Source organism: Notamacropus eugenii, chromosome 6, assembly GCF_028372415.1.
Source record: "Notamacropus eugenii isolate mMacEug1 chromosome 6, mMacEug1.pri_v2, whole genome shotgun sequence".
NCBI classification, from domain to species: Eukaryota; Metazoa; Chordata; class Mammalia; order Diprotodontia; family Macropodidae; genus Notamacropus; species Notamacropus eugenii.
This window is the reverse complement of record NC_092877.1, coordinates 346673195-346690130: the sequence shown is the minus strand read 5'-3', so window position 1 is coordinate 346690130 and position 16936 is coordinate 346673195. Positions and strand designations below refer to the sequence as shown.

The 16936-nt window shown below is 38.9% G+C and overlaps 1 long non-coding RNA gene across 8 annotated transcripts; it reads left to right on the top strand.

The window, feature by feature from the left end:
• The first annotated feature begins 1145 nt into the window (after positions 1-1145).
• On the top strand, positions 1146-16305 carry LOC140510108 (uncharacterized). Of its 8 annotated transcripts, none has more exons than XR_011969097.1 (4): positions 1146-1708; positions 4024-4089; positions 4645-4706; positions 7251-16305. It is a non-coding gene; the product is annotated as an uncharacterized lncRNA (long non-coding RNA). The 8 variants fall into 8 exon arrangements; XR_011969096.1 differs by having other exon boundaries at positions 4589-4706; XR_011969094.1 differs by having other exon boundaries at positions 1146-1726.
• Positions 16306-16936: the final 631 nt, after the last annotated feature.

The following is a 16936-nucleotide window of genomic DNA, read 5'->3' as shown; positions in this document are numbered from 1 at the left end:
TTTTCCCCCTGAAGCATTATACTCAGTTTTGCTGGGTAGGTGAGTCTTGGTTTTAGTGCTAGTTCTTTTGACTTCTGGAATATCATATTCCATGCCCTTTGATCCCTTAATGTAGAAACTGCTAGATCTTGTGTTATCCTGATTATATTTCCACAATATTTGAATTGTTTCTTTCTAGCTGCTTGCAATATTTTCTCCTTGACCTGGGAAGTCTGGAATTTGACCACAATGTTCCTAGGAGTTTCTCTTTTTGGATCCCTTTCAGGAGGTAGATTCTTTCAATATTGATTTTGACCCCTGGTTCTAGAATTTCAGGGCAGTTTTCCTTGATAGTTTCATGAAAGATGATATCTAGACTCTTTTTTTGACCATGGCTTTCAGGTAGTCCCATAATTTTTAAATTGTCTCTTCTGGATCTATTTTCCAGGTCAGTTGTTTTTCCAATGAGATATTTCACATTATCTTCCATTTTTTCATTCTTTTGGTTTTGTTTTGTGATTTCTTGGTTTCTCACAAAGTCATTAGCCTCCATCTGTTCCATTCTAATTTTGAAAGAACTATTTTCTCCAGTGAGATTTTGAATCTCCTTTTCCATTTGGCTAATTCTGCTTTTGAAAGCATTCTTCTCCTTTTTGAACCTCTTTTGCCAATTGAGTTAGCCTATTTTTCAAGGTGTTATTTTCTTCAGCATTTTTTTGGGTCTCCTTTAGCAAGGTATTGACCCGCTTTTCATACTTTTCTTGGATCTCTCTTATTTCTCTTCCCAATTTTTCCTCCACCTCTCTTACTTGATTTTCAAAATCCTTTTTGAGATTTTCCATGGCCTGAGCCCATTGAATATTTATTTTGGATGTTTGGGATACAGAAGTCTTGACTTCTATGTCTTTCCCTGATGGTAAGCATTGTTCTTCCTCATCCAAAGGATGGGAGAAAGATATCTATTCACCAAGAAAGTAACCTTCTATAGTCTTATATTTTTTCCCTTTTTTGGGCATTTTCCCAACCAGTTACGTGACTTTTGGGTCCTTTGTCAAGAATAGGGTATACTCTGGGAATCTGTAAGATCTCAGTTCCTCCAAGGTGGCACAATTAAGCATGTACTGGTCTGGAAGCAGAGAGAGATTTTTGTGCCCAGAATCCTAGCAGTTACCTCTCCACAGCCACCTGGTCTCCAGCTCCACCAAGTCAGCACTGGGGGTTGATTTTCAGTTAAGCTATGGGGGCAGGACTGCCATTCATTGCGAGACAAAGACCAGTTCCCTCAAGGCCTCTACACAGGGCTGAGGTAATATTCAGCTCCTCAGTGCCCCAGGGGTTTTTATGCTCCAACAATGGATGTGGGCAGCTGTATGGGCTGCTGTGTGGCCTCTGTGGCTGCTGCCTGATGCTGGAACTATGGGAAGGCCCTTCTCCCTTCCCAGCCAACTGAAAAAACCCTGTCACTGACCTTTGACACCTGTGGGTTGAGGGATCTGTGGGACCGCTGCTGCTGGGACTGGGGATTTGCTGCTACTGCGACTGTAGATTCCACCTCTGATGTGTCCTCCTCCCAGAGTGGTGCCTCGCCACACGGCCAAGGCTGGGCTGGGCTCTGTGCTCCAGTCCCCATCTGGTGTAACCAACATTTCCCATGGGCCTTTCAGGTCACCCTGAGCTGGAAATCTCCTCCACTCTGTTGTTCTCCACTTCTGCTGCTCCAAAATTTGTTGTGAGTTCCCCTCTACAGGTATTTTATGGGTTATGTGGGGAGACCCTGTGTATGTGTGTCTTTCTACTCCACCATCTTGGCTCCACCCCTGCCCTTTATTTCTTATAACAAAGGAAGCAAAGGTGGGGGAAGGGAGCTGGCTTGAATATCTTCTCTGTTTAGATTTATATTTAGAGGTTATTGCTTTTAACAACAAATCATGGCCCATAAGTTCATTAATAAGTTGAAATAACCACTAAGTGTTTAGAAACTGGGATGCATCTCTGTTTACTGGCATAAACGGTATTGATAAAAACAGTTGCAAATGTTTCTTTTCCACTTAAGACATCTGTCACGTTCTGCTGTTTAGTACAGTCTATAAAAATACAGGGAGAGTGCTCTCACTTCCCTTGCGGGCCTTGTCACTAATGAGATCTTTGGTTGGGCTGAAGACAGGGAAAAATGAGAGGGAGCAGAGAAAAGAAAACATCAGACATAGAGTTCAAATGGAGATGGTCTCCACTGGATGTGACATCTCTAGCATTTGACCTCTGCTTTTGAATTCTGCAATTTGGGATGTTTGCCACCAGAAAGGGAAAAGGGCTGCAAAGATGAGCGTCTAATTTTTAGATGCTAGCCCTGTGACATTTATTCTTCATGCTAAATGTGGCATTATTTAATGTCCAATGGATCGAAGCTATGAGTCTGCAGCAGATAGGGTTTCAACTGAATTAGTGGATGAAAAACAATTATTTTGTCAGAGTATTTGCCTGGTTATTGCCTCCAGCTCTGACAGACATTGGCCAGCTGTGACAGAAGCAAGGCAACTTGGGACCACCAAGCTCAGAATGAAGGATCCAGCTAAAAGCAGGAGGGTTTCTCAGTCTTTGGAACCTGAAGAAACCCAAAATCCAAGAGGAGAGGCCATGTAGTCTAACAGACGGTACACAGGTCATGGAATCAAGATCAACATTTGAATTCTTTCTCCAATTCTTAGGATAAAAAATGTGGGGCTGAAAGAGACCCCAGAAGTCATGTGAATCAGCCCCCTCATGAAGGGTTTAGGCAACTGTAATAGTAATATAAATGGAAAGATCTTTCTCATTAATTAATAGCCCCATATGATCTGTTTAAATTGCCTGGAATCCTGGGTCACATGAGGTGGGAGGAACTTACTGAAGAGGTGGAACAGGAAGGATATAGCGGAACGAGGAGGAAGTGAGTGAGTGGAGTCAGGTCAGAGGGGTTAGAACACAAGCCAACTGACACAGGTCAACTGACTCACTGTGACAGTTGATAGTGAGAAGGCCCTGGCTGAGGGAGGGGAGGTTTGAGAATGACTTTGCCCTCTGCTGTGATCATGTTAACTTCTTGGTCACCATGACAGATTTTGCTTTCTGGTTCTGGGATTTGGCTTTCTGGTGTTTAAATAAATGTTTTTCCTCTGTTTTCTATATGGAGAGTCTTTTATACTTGGTGTTTGAGAACTATGCTGGTATAATCATAGTCACCACCAGTGCTGTGAATATATTGCCTTGGTGATACAGCCACTAGGGCCCAGAGTTTGTGACTTGCCAGATCATAAACTTATTACACAGTTTATAGTTTTAAACTGTATTACTTGTGTACTTATCCATAGAAAAATATGTGTAATAGTTAAAATTATATAGGTAGTAAGCATCAGAGGTGAGATTTGAATCTTGGTCTTCTGATTGCAGAGACTGTGTTCTTTCTGCTGAACCATATGGTCCAACTACTTACTTGTTTGCTGTCTGACCCTGGGTCAGTCCTTTCATGCCTCAGAGCCTCAATTTCCCTACTGTGTAAAATGAGAATTATAATAGCATCCATTTCACTGGGTGATTGTGAGGGGTAAGTCAGAGGTTGCTTATATAATGCTACATAAAATGCTACTTTATTACTGTTAAGAGAGTTGGAAATTTCTAATAAACTAGAAGGTTTCAGGATATCTCTTTTTGAATGACTTTTTGGAAATGAGATTCTTTCAGTGTGATGTGCCCCTCCCCAGCCCTTAATTCTCCCACTCCCATAATGTGTAGTAAGTGCAGTAGAAGCCCTTTGCTTGTGGGTCCCTTTGCCCTGACTTGAAGGAAAATGTCTATCTCTTTTCATGCATCCTAAACTTTTCCTTAACTCAGATCATAAGAGGTCCTGTCGACCTAGTACAGTGTGTGCTAGCTGACCTGCCAGCTCACAGAATCAAAGCAACTTAGACAAAAGAAAGGTTCATTCGTTCAGCTGGCCTATTAAGTATCCTCTTGGCGTGGGCTTATCTTGTTTGATACACTGTGGAGACTCATTTCTCTCTTTTTCAGGAAGGAGAGCACTGATGAGCTGCATTTTGGCCCAGGAAAGAAGGGGATCATGGAGAGTGTTTCAGGGTCTTCAATTTTTGTCCTTTTCTGATTATTCCAACACTATTCAGGATTCCCCCCTCCTCGTTACTCCCCTATGTTCACTTTATAGTCCAGCCAAACTGGCCTCGCTGTTGTCCTCCATACTTCCCAGTCCATACCCCCCCATCTCTGTCCCTTTGCCCAGGCTGACCCCTGTGCCTGGAGTTTTCTCATTCTTCCCCTCCCCATTTTAGAATTTCTGTCTCTATCCCAGGCTCCAGTTCAGGTGCTAACAGAAGGCCATCCTTTATCCTCCTAGTTCCATGGTCCAGAACTAATGGTTATTGACCACATTTACCATATTTCATACAATTATAAATCTGAATACTGTGAATTTGAATACATGTGGCTACTTCAAAGGATTCATTATTCACATTAATCAGGACCTATCTGCATTCTCTATCTTACCCCAAATTATTTCTTATTCACTGTGTATAATATACTTTATATTTGCTTTATCTGTATGCTTGTTATATCATCCCAGCTGAAGAGAAGCTCTTTGAAGACAGAGACTGCTTGTTTTTGTCTTTGTGTACACAGCACCCAGGAAAGGCACCCTGGCAATGCTCATCAAGTGAATGGATGAACGAGTCTACTAGATGGTAGGTATAGACTTGGGCACAATGGGTGATAGAGATAAATTGGGAGGGCTGTCATTTGCTCTAAAGGAAATGACCACTTATTGGGAGGAAGCCAGACTTCTTGGGATGGTTTTGCCAGAAGTGATTTCTCATCTGAGTCCCTTCCCCCATCCTGCTCCCATTTCTACCTCCATTTTATCAAGTAAAGTTTTTTTTCTCTTAGACCTGTGATTTCATTGGTGTGTGGATCTTCCAGTGTGGAGAACAACTCCTACTCTTGAAGATCAGTAATTTGCATAAACTTTTTTAAAAAAGAATTTTCTAAGAAACGATGTTTAGCATTTGTTACTTTAAAAGATTTAATATGAATACCTTTTGTTTTTACGTCTCTCATCCTCCAACATAGCTTTTCCTATCTAGAGAATTATCTCTTCTATAACTTGTAGTTTTAAAAAACTCTCTGGTTCCTTGAGATGTCAAATGGCTTGCCCAGGGTCACAGAGTCATTATGTGACAGGGATAGGATTTGAATCCTGGTCTTTAAGACTTTTAAAATCAATACAGTCTCTCAGGGGGAAGGTTATTAACATATAAATTAGGCAAACCAGGAAAATTTGGGGCAGCGAAGTGGCACAGTTGATAGAACGCTGATCCTGGGATCAGGAAAACTCATCTCCTTGAGTTCAAATCCAGCCTCAGATATTTATTAGCTGTGTGACCCTGGGCAAGTCAGTAACCCTGTTTGCCTGCATTCCTCATTTGTAGAATGGACTGAAGAAGGAAATGGCAAACCACTCCACCATCTTTGCCAAGAAAACCCCAAATGGGGCCAGAAAGTGAAATGACTGAAAAACAAGAACGAAACAAAGGAAAATCTGTGTGAACAGATGCACCAATGGAGTAAAAAATTTAGGATCATGAGAAAACCCATTTGAATGAGGCCAAACATTCACACAGTAGATTATTTATTCTGACACAACCACACAAAACATTTCCAATGAAGAGCATTTCAGAACCAAACTTACAAGTACTTATTAGGGATTATTTCTCTGTATCAGGAAGAAATCAAGAGACTAAAGACCCTAAGCCTGGGTAAAGTCATCCTTTTAACTCAAGTGATAAAAAGTAGCATTGGTTTATGTGTCATTGAGTTTGTGAAAACATGACTCTCTTGCTTTGAGGTTTCAAAAAAAAATTAGCTATGATATTACAGCCAAACAAATCCATCAATTGGCTTTAGTGGTGGGTGGTTTGTCCACCAGCTGCTTCTCTCCCTTTCTTTCCTGACTTGAGACAGCTGTAATTTCAAATGTGGATTAGCCCTGAAATCCATGCAGTTGGAATGATGGAAGCTGTCTTAATTTCTGGGAAAGGTTATTGTGTAACTGCCTGATTCATGGAGCACTGCAACTAACGTTGCCGAAAGAAATGGTACACACTGGGAACAAGTGACAGCTGATCCACAAATAGATGGCCTAGGAATGTAAACATCAGTAGGGGGAATTCATTAAAGGCTTTTGATTTAGCTCTGTCAATCTTTTTTATAAAATCAGATTTCCTTTTCAAATCAGCTCGAATGACAAATGATAATTATCTGCAAGGAAAGTGGTATGATAAACACGAAGGCACACTATGCTGTTCCTCTGTTTTAAAATATAATCTGCTCAGACTTCTGATGACTTGTTGTTTCATAAAATCCTCATCATTTTCCCATCAATATTTCATCTCCTGGGAACTGTTGTAATGAAGACCTCAGCAACTCAGGAAGATGACACAGCCTTGACGTACAATGATGGGTGTCTTGGAGCTGGGGCAGCTACAAATAACCCTGCTAAGTACTGGTGTGGGAAAGGCATCATCTGTTTTAAAAATGAAATCATAACTGTTGCTATTATTGTTGTTTTAAAACTCATTATTGTTAATGTCTAATACTCAGGTCAGCTGATAAAGGACTTGCCGCAAGCTCATCTAGCAAATATTCTAGGACTTTTAATATTCTGGATCATTTGATAATTATTACCATAAAAATCTTCTTGACTTTAGTGGTTTTATGTATTGGGATGGTTATTTCATATGTCATTGCTTCATTTTTTATGAGATAGTTTCTTAAAGTAAGTTAGAGGCTAGAGAAAGAGAGGGAAAATTACAGTTATATTTTACTTAACACAATCTCTAAACTCAGTTGTCTGCTCCTAGTTCTTTGACTGCCTCATAGCACTCCAATGGGGAACTTCTCTCATTCAGAGATTCCCCATCTAGGAAATAACTATGTTAGGTCAGAAGAACCCTAAGAGGCCCCTTTCTGGTAGGATAGTCTATGATTGTAGACAAAGTAAAGATATAATTTTGTAAAAATAAACTTTAAATCAATAAAATTAGCAGTACACTGTGGAGAGTGTTCAGTACATTCATTGAACTTTTGTGGGGAAAAAAATCTTGTCCCAACCCAATGGTGAATGCAAGATAATTTACAATAGTTTGTTAAGAAAATGCCATAGAACTAACATGTCTACATTCTTGGATGTTTCACTTCCAAAACTATCATGACTTTTGAACTTTCTCTAGGTCACTGAAGAAGTGCCTGGTAATAAAATACAGTGAAGTAAAGCAAAGTCACATTTCTAAAGGAGGAGGAGAAGGAGGAGGAGGTGGTGTGGAGGAGGAAGAGGAGGATCCTGAACAAATTCTTCTTGATGATGGATAACAACTCCACAAGACAGGCAGTTTAAGTATCATTATTCCTATTTTCTCAGATGAGGAACCGAGACCAAGAAAGGCTAAACAACTTGCCCAGCCTCATAGAAAAGTGCCAGAGGTGGGATTGAAACCCAGGTTTCCTGATCCCAAGTCTACCTCCTGTGTCTCCAAGATCAATCTAGCTGAACCTTACATTTGAGATATCTGAGGGAAAGGGACAGAGACCAGGGGCATTTAAATTGGTTTATCATGGTATGGGAAATAGCAAGTCCCTAGTGATAAGATGGCTGCAGCTGTATACTTCAAAGTTAGGAGAAAGTTTCCCAGGGACTTAGTTCTTTTGATATTCATAGTCATCTGTTTTGCTTACATTCCCAAATCCAGATCCCTAAGGCTATAGACTTGTTTCTTTTTAAACCTAGAATTATCTGGTTTGGTTGTGTTCATTGATCACGTTAATCTCTGCTACAACTCTCGCTCCATAGCCCCTCACGTTGGAAGGAAACTGTTTTCAGAGAAATAAAGTTTAATTTTTTATCTCTCCTTCAATCATTCAAGGACCTGCGATACAGACAGTATTGGTCCCTGTCCTCTGACTGGAGCAGAGCCCCTATATGACTTGGTAGGAAGTCTTTATGAGTTCCTATGGATTAAGAACTTATGAATCTGAAGCCAATATAATGGTGAACCTCTCTGAGCTTAGCTATTTAGGCCCTCAGACAATAGAAAAGTCATCATCACTCTATGTGTTGTCCCCATTATTAGATTGTAAAGTAGACCTTGAAAACAGGGACTCTTTTATTTGCCATTCTTTGTATCCCAAGTATTTCCATAGTATGAACTTAAATTCTGGTTGACTGATTGACTGAGCATGATGTTTTTTCAATTGACCTTATTTTATTCTTAAAAACATCTGTGATATTTTCCAAGCATTTGATATCCTCTCCTCCTTCAAATATCTTGGTAACTCATCAACTCATCTCTCAACACCATAAAAAATTGGTTGTTTTCAGTAAGGACTTCCTGTGTATATAATTGTTTCTGGTAAAACTGCTTTTTACATCTTTGTCCTATTACGTGTCATTGATATGTATTCAAACAGAATATTCAAGACTGCGATATTACAATCCAAATATATTGGTTCTGCTGTCATGGAAGGAGGAATAGTTTGTTATAAAAATCTTGACAGTCTTTTTCACTTTTTACCTTTTGGTAGTCCTTCTTCCAAATTCATCCTTAAATGTTCTCAGATGATCCAACTTTAGGGAATCTTTTGCCAAGCTTTTGGGAGCTTTCTCCCCCTCCCCCTGGCAGGTTACCATTTACGAAATGATGCTACTCATAATCTCCAACCATTCTTCTCCTTTTTTTGGTCCCAAACTGATTTTTATTGGTATAGAGAACTTCTAGTATGAAAACTCCATGTCCTTTATTTTCCTTCTCCCTACTATAGATCAACCACTGCTCTACAATTTATTTTAGAGAATTGTTTGGGAGTACTAAGAAATTAAGTGACTCATCTAAAAATAAATATCATCTATGTATCAGAGCTGTGACTTGAACTCTGTTTTCCTGTCTCCACATCATGACTCTACCCATTACACAACACTACCTCTTTTGTCCTCCTCCATACAATTTTAAAAATGAGTTTATATTATACCCTGATATCATTCTTAGCTGCTATATACCTCTCCCTTTGGCAGGAAGAGAAGTATTAGCTAACCAAGGGATTTTTTTTACCCCCTTGGCCTCTTTCTTGTAATGGTTAGTTTACATTGGTTACCCTTCCCTAAGGAATGTCAATGGACTTTTCCATGTTTGTTCTTTTATCGGTGACCCATGAGATAGGTACCAAAAATATATCAACCTGATTTTACACATAAGAAGTCTGAGACTCAGAAAGGTTGCCTGATTTGCTCACAGATCTAGTAAATGTTACAGATAGGATTCAAACTCTGGTCTTCTTGAACCCAAGTCCCTCTATCTATTTTGCTTCACTGACTCACTTTAAATAGTTTAGGTTGGAGCTATTTTAATTACATGGCATGTCATATGTTCTCACTTTTATTCTTAATTCTAATATGATTTTGATATTTGCTTAGACAGATTGATGGCTTAATTGTACATAGAAAGGTCATCTGAAACTGGTTCCCACAGCAATAATTAGTAATTTCCTTTTATGAATGAATGAATGGCAAAGAATCTATCAAGTGCTAATTATATGCCAAGCATTAAGCTAAGTGCTGAGGATACAGACAAAAATATGAGAAAGTCCTTCCTCTTAAGGAGCTCACATTCTAACATGGGAAGGTAACAGTTTGAGGTGTGTGTGTGGGGTGGGGTGGGGTTTAGCAACAAAAGTCCTGCATGCTTTTTTATTTATGTTGTATTTGCTGTTCATGCTCTCCTGGTTCTGCTTACTTACTCTCTACCTCTTCATACAAGTCTTCTCATGTTTCTCTGAATTTGTCATAACTGTCACTTCTTTTGATGAACATGTTTCATTACATTCACATAATACAATTTGTTCAGCCATTCTCCAATTAATGGTCCCACTTTGTTTTAGGTTTTTGCAATTAAAATAAGTGCCTCTAAGTATACACACACACACACACACACACACACACACACATATATATATACCATATATATGTACGTTTGCATCTATATATCTATTTGTACATAAGTATGTACTTATACACATACAAGTATTTAATTCTTACTATGTGTCATGCGCTGTACCAAGAAATTTTCCATTCTATCTTTTATCTGCTTGAGGTATATGCCTAATTGAATCTCTGGGTCAAGCAAGGTGGTCTTTTTTGTAAACATATTATGAGCATTGCATTGTGAGATGACAAAGTTTCCTGGGAAATGATGCTTCTTCCTTCCTTTTGCTAAGTATAAGATCCGTGCTGCCAATTCCTTTATTGGCTTCTCCAAGGAGGGTGTTTGAGACATCTTTATGTTTACCATCAATTTTCTTTTGTCTTCTGATTTCATTTTTAGGGAGAATGTCAACTGATACGGTCAAGTGCCTGTAGCAGTATTGTAACTCAATGGTCTTTTGGAGTAGAATCTCAAATTTTGGGTGCCAACATTTAAGTTACTGTTTATTGAGGGATTCTTAGCCTCATATGCCTCCTTAAACTTCTTTCAATCTGCCTCCATCAATCCAATCTTTATTGATTTATAGTGAGGTTCAAATAGGAGGTTCAGAAATGCTTTTTGAATGATATTAAAATGTCCACTTCTGTTGCTATTTTTGCTTTTACCTTCCATAACTCCCTCCCTGGACCAATGCAGAAAGGTATAGATTTAATTGTAGATATAAGAGGCACAGGGGCTTTTGGTCATAGTAGAGGCTACTGGGGAAAAAACCATTCTTTCCCTCTTCCCCAACTCTCCTTAGCCTTGATCTTTGCACACACACACACACACACACACACACACACACACACACACACACACACACACACACTGGTATGTATGCATGTATAAATAGACATAATTATTAGTATGGTTATATATTTGGGAGTATATAAGTGTTTATACACATCTACCTCTTTCTATATCTATCCATCTAAGAATCTACATATCTTTACTCACATATATTTATGCTTATTGATATATATATGTATATATATGTTTTTATTAGTATATAAATGCCCACATTCATATAAACAAACCTACATTTATATTGGGAACACATGATTTAGTCAGCGTATTTCCTCCAACAATGTAGAGTGCAACCCTTCTATGAACTTGTAGTCATCCTTCAAGAATTTCTGTAGCCAAAACATTTGCCATCTGTTACCCAGCTGGTGATGAGCCTCTCCAAACTGCTAGCCTGGCCCTTGGATGACAGACATACAGACCGCCATCAGATCCACAGATCCTTTCCGTCTAGGTCATCATAGCCCAGGCTTCCATTTTCAATGAATCTTTGTACCAGGGAGGAGCTATGGGGATGATGTCTGAAGTCTTTGTAGTTTGATATAGGGTTATAGTTTTGGAGCTAGAAAGATCCCTAGAGACATTCCAGTCAGCTTCTTCATTTTACATTTGAGGAAATTCAGTCACAGAGAGAGTGAGTGACTGAGGCACAGAGAAATCTCTAGAGCTTAAGATCTATAGCCAAACAACTTGAGTTTGAATTCTGGCTCTACCATTTATAACCTATATGAGACCTGGAGAAGCCACTTTGCTCTTTGGACCTCAGTTTTCTCATCTGTAAAATGTTAGGGTTGGACTAGATAACCTCTAACATTCCATTAAATTCTAAATTTTGCGCCTATAATCCTATACCCATGTGGTCTTGGGGAAAAGAGGGATTTGCCTGGTAGGGGAGCTTTATGGAAATTGGATCCTGAGGGATGAGATAAGACTGAATGAAAGAGCAGAGCCACAGATGGAGGACTATGTAGCACAGAACTGAAAATACTGGCCAAGGAATCACTGTGGATTGAAAATATACATCTCCACCCTCAGTTTCATGATCTGGGGAAGATATCCATTGACTCTACCCTAGCTATGGCTCTGTTTCTGTGGTCTCCATTATTACCAATGATAGCATGAGATTAGAGATTATTAAATTGACCATTAGATTAGATGGGAAGAAGAGAGAAAGGGTGTTGGGAAAGAGGAGCATGAAGAAAGCTTTTCCCTCAGTTACCACAGATTATTGATTTGGAGTTTTATTGATAGAAGGAGCCCTGTCTTGGGAGAAGTGCCTAAAGTGATGACAGGCTTATTTTAACCTTTAGACATAACTAGGGTTCCATCAAGATTTCTTTTTTCTTTTGAGTTGGGCTTCAGGGCAAGAAGGAAGAGGAATGTTAAATATAGAGAAGGCTTTGTTGAATATGAAACAGTGTCATGAATTAGAGATTTAGGTTACTTACTTCTCTCTCTCTGTCTTTCTCTGTCTCTCTCTGTCTCTGTCTCTCTTTCTGTCTCTGTCTCTCACCATACCCCTCCCCTCTCTTAGAAAGCACTCATTGTTTTAGGTTGGTGAGGGTGAGACTAGGAAGAAAAATCAGAGAGGTATGTATTTGAAAATCAGTTTGGAAGACCTAGAGATATTTAGCTTGGGGAAAGACTACTGAGGTGGGGATGTGGTAGATTTCTTCCTGTATATGAAAGACTGACATGTGAAGAGGGGTTAGACTTTCTCTTCTTGTTCTCAGATGACAAAATTACAAGTTGTGGGACAATTGGAAAGTGGGGGATTTTGTACTTTCTGGGTGATGCCAAAACCAAGGATTGGAAAGTAAACATTTCAATCAATCATCTAAATATTTTTGTCTGTGTCTACAGGATGTCAAACATCTGGATATTTGGAAATGCCTGGATGACTGTTTGGAAAAGTCCAGATGTTGGGTGTCGTATAGAAAGAACATCATGATGATTGACTGAAATTTCTGGTTTTCACCTGGATGCCCAGGCATCAGGGTCTTCCAACATTTTATGGCTGTGAAAATTGGCTGAAGAATTCCCAAAGCCCCATCTAAGTTTTACTACATGCTGTCATTGTGCAATCAGATTTATGTTTTGGAGGCATTGCATGATTGGTGAGTTCTTTTGGAGGTACAGATCTTGGCAGCTCTCTGGGATGTTTCACATGACTATAGCATCTCAGAAGTCAACTATTCCAGTTCTAACTGGATAAGAATTCAATCTATATCACGTCTTACAAATGATCCCGTCTTTGATTGAAGGGCTCCCACAAGGAGGGTGTCACTATACCCCACAGCAGCTTACTTCCTTCTAATCCTAAGGAAATTTTCCTGATATCAAGCCTAGGTCTGCCTTTCTGTAACCTTTGTAACTTCAAATTCTTCCTTTTGGAGAAAGAGACATCCCTTCAAGTACTTATGTACTTATTAACTGTGTGACCTTGTGCAAATCCTCCAACCTCTCTGTTTCCATTCCCTCATCTGTAAAATTGGGATAATAATATTATTTATTTTTCAGGGCTGTTGAGCAGATAAAATAAGATAATATTTGTAAAGTACTTTGTAAGCCTCAAAATGTTTTATAATTGCTCTCTGTTATTCCTTGAAAAGATGTTCATCGTTTTTATTCTTTTTTAGTCTTTTATCCTCCTTATCCCTTGTTGCTTCAACTGATCCTTATATGGTTTGAACTAAAGGCCCTTTGCTAACCTAATCACTCTATTCTGGATTATCTGGATTACTCCAGAATTATCAAAGTCTTTCCTAAAATGCAGCACCGAAATTCAACACCATACCTTAGAGACAGTGTGCAGAGTGTAGGGTTCAGCAGATATCTCACCTCCCTAGCTGGTGACCCTCCACCTCTCTTAAGGTAGCCCAAGATCTCCTTAGTTTTCTAGGCTGCCTCCTCATACTTCTGACTTATTTTGAGATTTTTAGTTCACTAAGTTCCTTAGGTATTTTTCACTTAAAAAGTAGATCTGAGTTCATATCATAACGCAGGAAATTTCAAATTTGTGCAATTGGTTATTATTGAAAATTAATTTCAATGTATGTGAGTATTTCAAGAGCATGTATTTGTGTTTGGAAAACTGATTATCAGAGGACTAGGGAGTAGGGAAAGAAAACGAATCTGTATTAGGATCTTGATCTCTATCAGATGGGAAAAAAAATCTAAAGAACAAATCATTGCTGTCCTATAAACACACTGATGAAATAAATGTGAGTTTAATCTTATTACATCATTGACCTTGAAGTGAAACTTGGAAAGATGGTAGTATTTGCTTTGGGCACAGTGATGTTATGGGGCCAGGAAATTCTAATTGTTTCACATGTTCCAAACTCCTTCCTCAAATATTCCATTGAGATGAGAGAAGATCACTGCTTTTTCTATACTCTCAGCATTGAGGACAGTCTGAATTCCATCCCATGATATGACTATAGTCCAAATCAATCAATTAGTTAATCAATCAACATGCATTTATCAAACACAAACTATGTGCCAGGTACTATGCTGTATAGTAGATGTTGCAGATACGAAGAAGAAAGTGAAAGGAACGCCTGTCCTCAAAGTGCTTATATTCTATATGTCCCAATATATTGGAAATATTGAGGATCTTATCAAGTACAAGATTTCCCAAGTTCATGAGGGTATTTATTAGGATGAATAGAGTTAGTCATAGAGAATTATTGGCTACTTGGAAGAGCCAAGCCTTCCTGACTTCATATCTTGTCTCTTACACTTAGTGGCCATATGATCCAGGACAGCTCTTTAAGACCATGTAATCCTCGCAAAGAAAGTGCCAAACTGCTTTAGTAGGGGAAGTTTCCTAACCCAGGAGTTCTCTTTATCAATGTCTCTAACTCCAGAATTGGACAACGGAATCACAGGATATGATAGCTGGATGGGACCTTGGAGATCATCTCATCCACCCCATTTATTTTATGTAAACATGTCCCTTACATTGCTACTCCTAGAAACTACCTGGCTTTGAGTTAGAAACTACTCACAGTTAATGCTTACCCTTCTCCCCACTAAATGTCCTTATTTAAGACCGGTTGGATGTTCCATATTACCTCACAGAGTAAGAACAAGAAACAATTTTTGTAAAATAGAAAACATTGTGGTATTAAGAGGTAACAATGACAGAGTGCAGATATACATCAAAAACCATCACTTCTATATTACCCCCTCCCTTGGTCCTGACTCCCACTCACTCTGGTGACTATGACTGTGAGAGCTGAGCCTTCAGGAGAGAGGAGTCCTCTATGGCCAGTCTTAGTCTTCAGAGGCTGTGGCAGTTAGGAAAATACCTAACACAGATGAATGTGGAAAGTGTTGCATCTTGATGTTTCTGCTGCCATCACTGGTTATACCAGAATGCTAAGAAATCTGCTCATTTTGTGACCATGAGGAAATGTGTGATCTCCAAGGATGGAAAAAAAATAACCTAATCGAGTCCTGAAGCTACATCTGTGTGACTACTTAAATACCTGAAGCAGGAGGGGATCTCCAAGTTCCCCAAACTCTTTGTGGGATGCCGTGAGTCACACCATTTTTCTTCCCCTTGCATCTGTCTTTTTTTCAGTGCTTTTGAAAAAATAATTTTTAAAAGTTTCTGTTGACAAGTTTTGTTTTTACAAAAACATTTATTAAAATGCTTTTATTTTATTTGACATTTTATTAAAGTGTTTATTAAAAAACATTTTCAGATTACTGTCCCTCCCCCAAATACTGGAGAGATCTCATGGAACAAAGTAAATTATTCACACAAGACTAATAGTACAGTGATGTCATCTGAAAGTGCATGTCACATTCCACATCTGTAGCACCCTTGACCTATTTTTTTAAATTAATAGAAATTTTCTCTTTCTCTGACCTCCTCCCCACTCCGTGGGGGAAAGAAAAAGAAAAACACATTACTTGTAACAAATATGTATAGTCAAGCAAAATATTTCTCCCTGTCTGTGTACTCATATATGTGGATGTGGATGTGTGTATATATATGTCTATTTATACATAAACACATACATACATACATGTCTTATTCTGCACCCCCAATCTATCCATGTTCCATCAGGATATATAGAGTATGTTTTATCATTAGTATTCTGTAATTATGGACAGTCTTTGTATTGAATTGTTACTGCTTTGGACATTGTTATCACACCAGTTGTTTTCCTGGCTCTACCTATTTTGTCCTTCAGAAGTTTATAAAAATCTTCAGTTTTTTTTATAATATTGATGTTACCATATAAATTATTCTTCTAGTTTTGGTCACTTCACTTTGCACCAGTTCATATAAATTTTCCAGTATTTCTTTGAAATCATGTATTTCACCATTATTCACGGTACATATATATGTATACACATATGTGTATGTGTTTGTATTACGTATGTGTATATGTATAATAGAATATTGTATCATATTTATATACCACAATTTGACAAGACAACTCTTCCTCAGTCTTCCTTTTTTCTGTAGCTACCTCACTTCAATGTGATGTGTTGGGAGCATCAGTAATCCCTGCTGCGGGGGAGGGAGCAGGCTTGAGACTGAAGCTTGAGCTCTGGTGTTCTGAGCTGCAGTGGGCTAAGCTGATTACACTAAATCCAGCATTAATATGGAACTGAGAATGGGGAAGCCATCAGTTTACTTAAGGGGGGGGGGGTGCAACCTAGTACAAATGAAGCAGGCCAAAGTCTCTGTTCTAACCAGCAGTAAGATAGGTCCATGAGTATCCCCTATTGTTCCAGACTGGATGAAATAGGGAGACTAAGACTTTAATGAGGATCTGGGAATGTCCAGATTACCAAAGATGAAGGCATCCATGTAAGACACAGCAAGATCCTATTTGTAGGAGAAAACATTTTGCATCTCCCTACCACACGGGTGGGAATGACTTCTTTCCATTGGCTGTTGTATCTTTAAAATCACCAGAACGGGATCTCTCTCTCTCTTCTCTTTCTAGTGCTGAAGATCTTGTTCACCCATACCATCTGCACCATGCATAAAGGTGGGTTGAGGAAGGGGGATACTAGTAGCTGGAGGGGAGATAAGGGAAAACTTTGCTTAGAAGGTGGTACTTGAGATG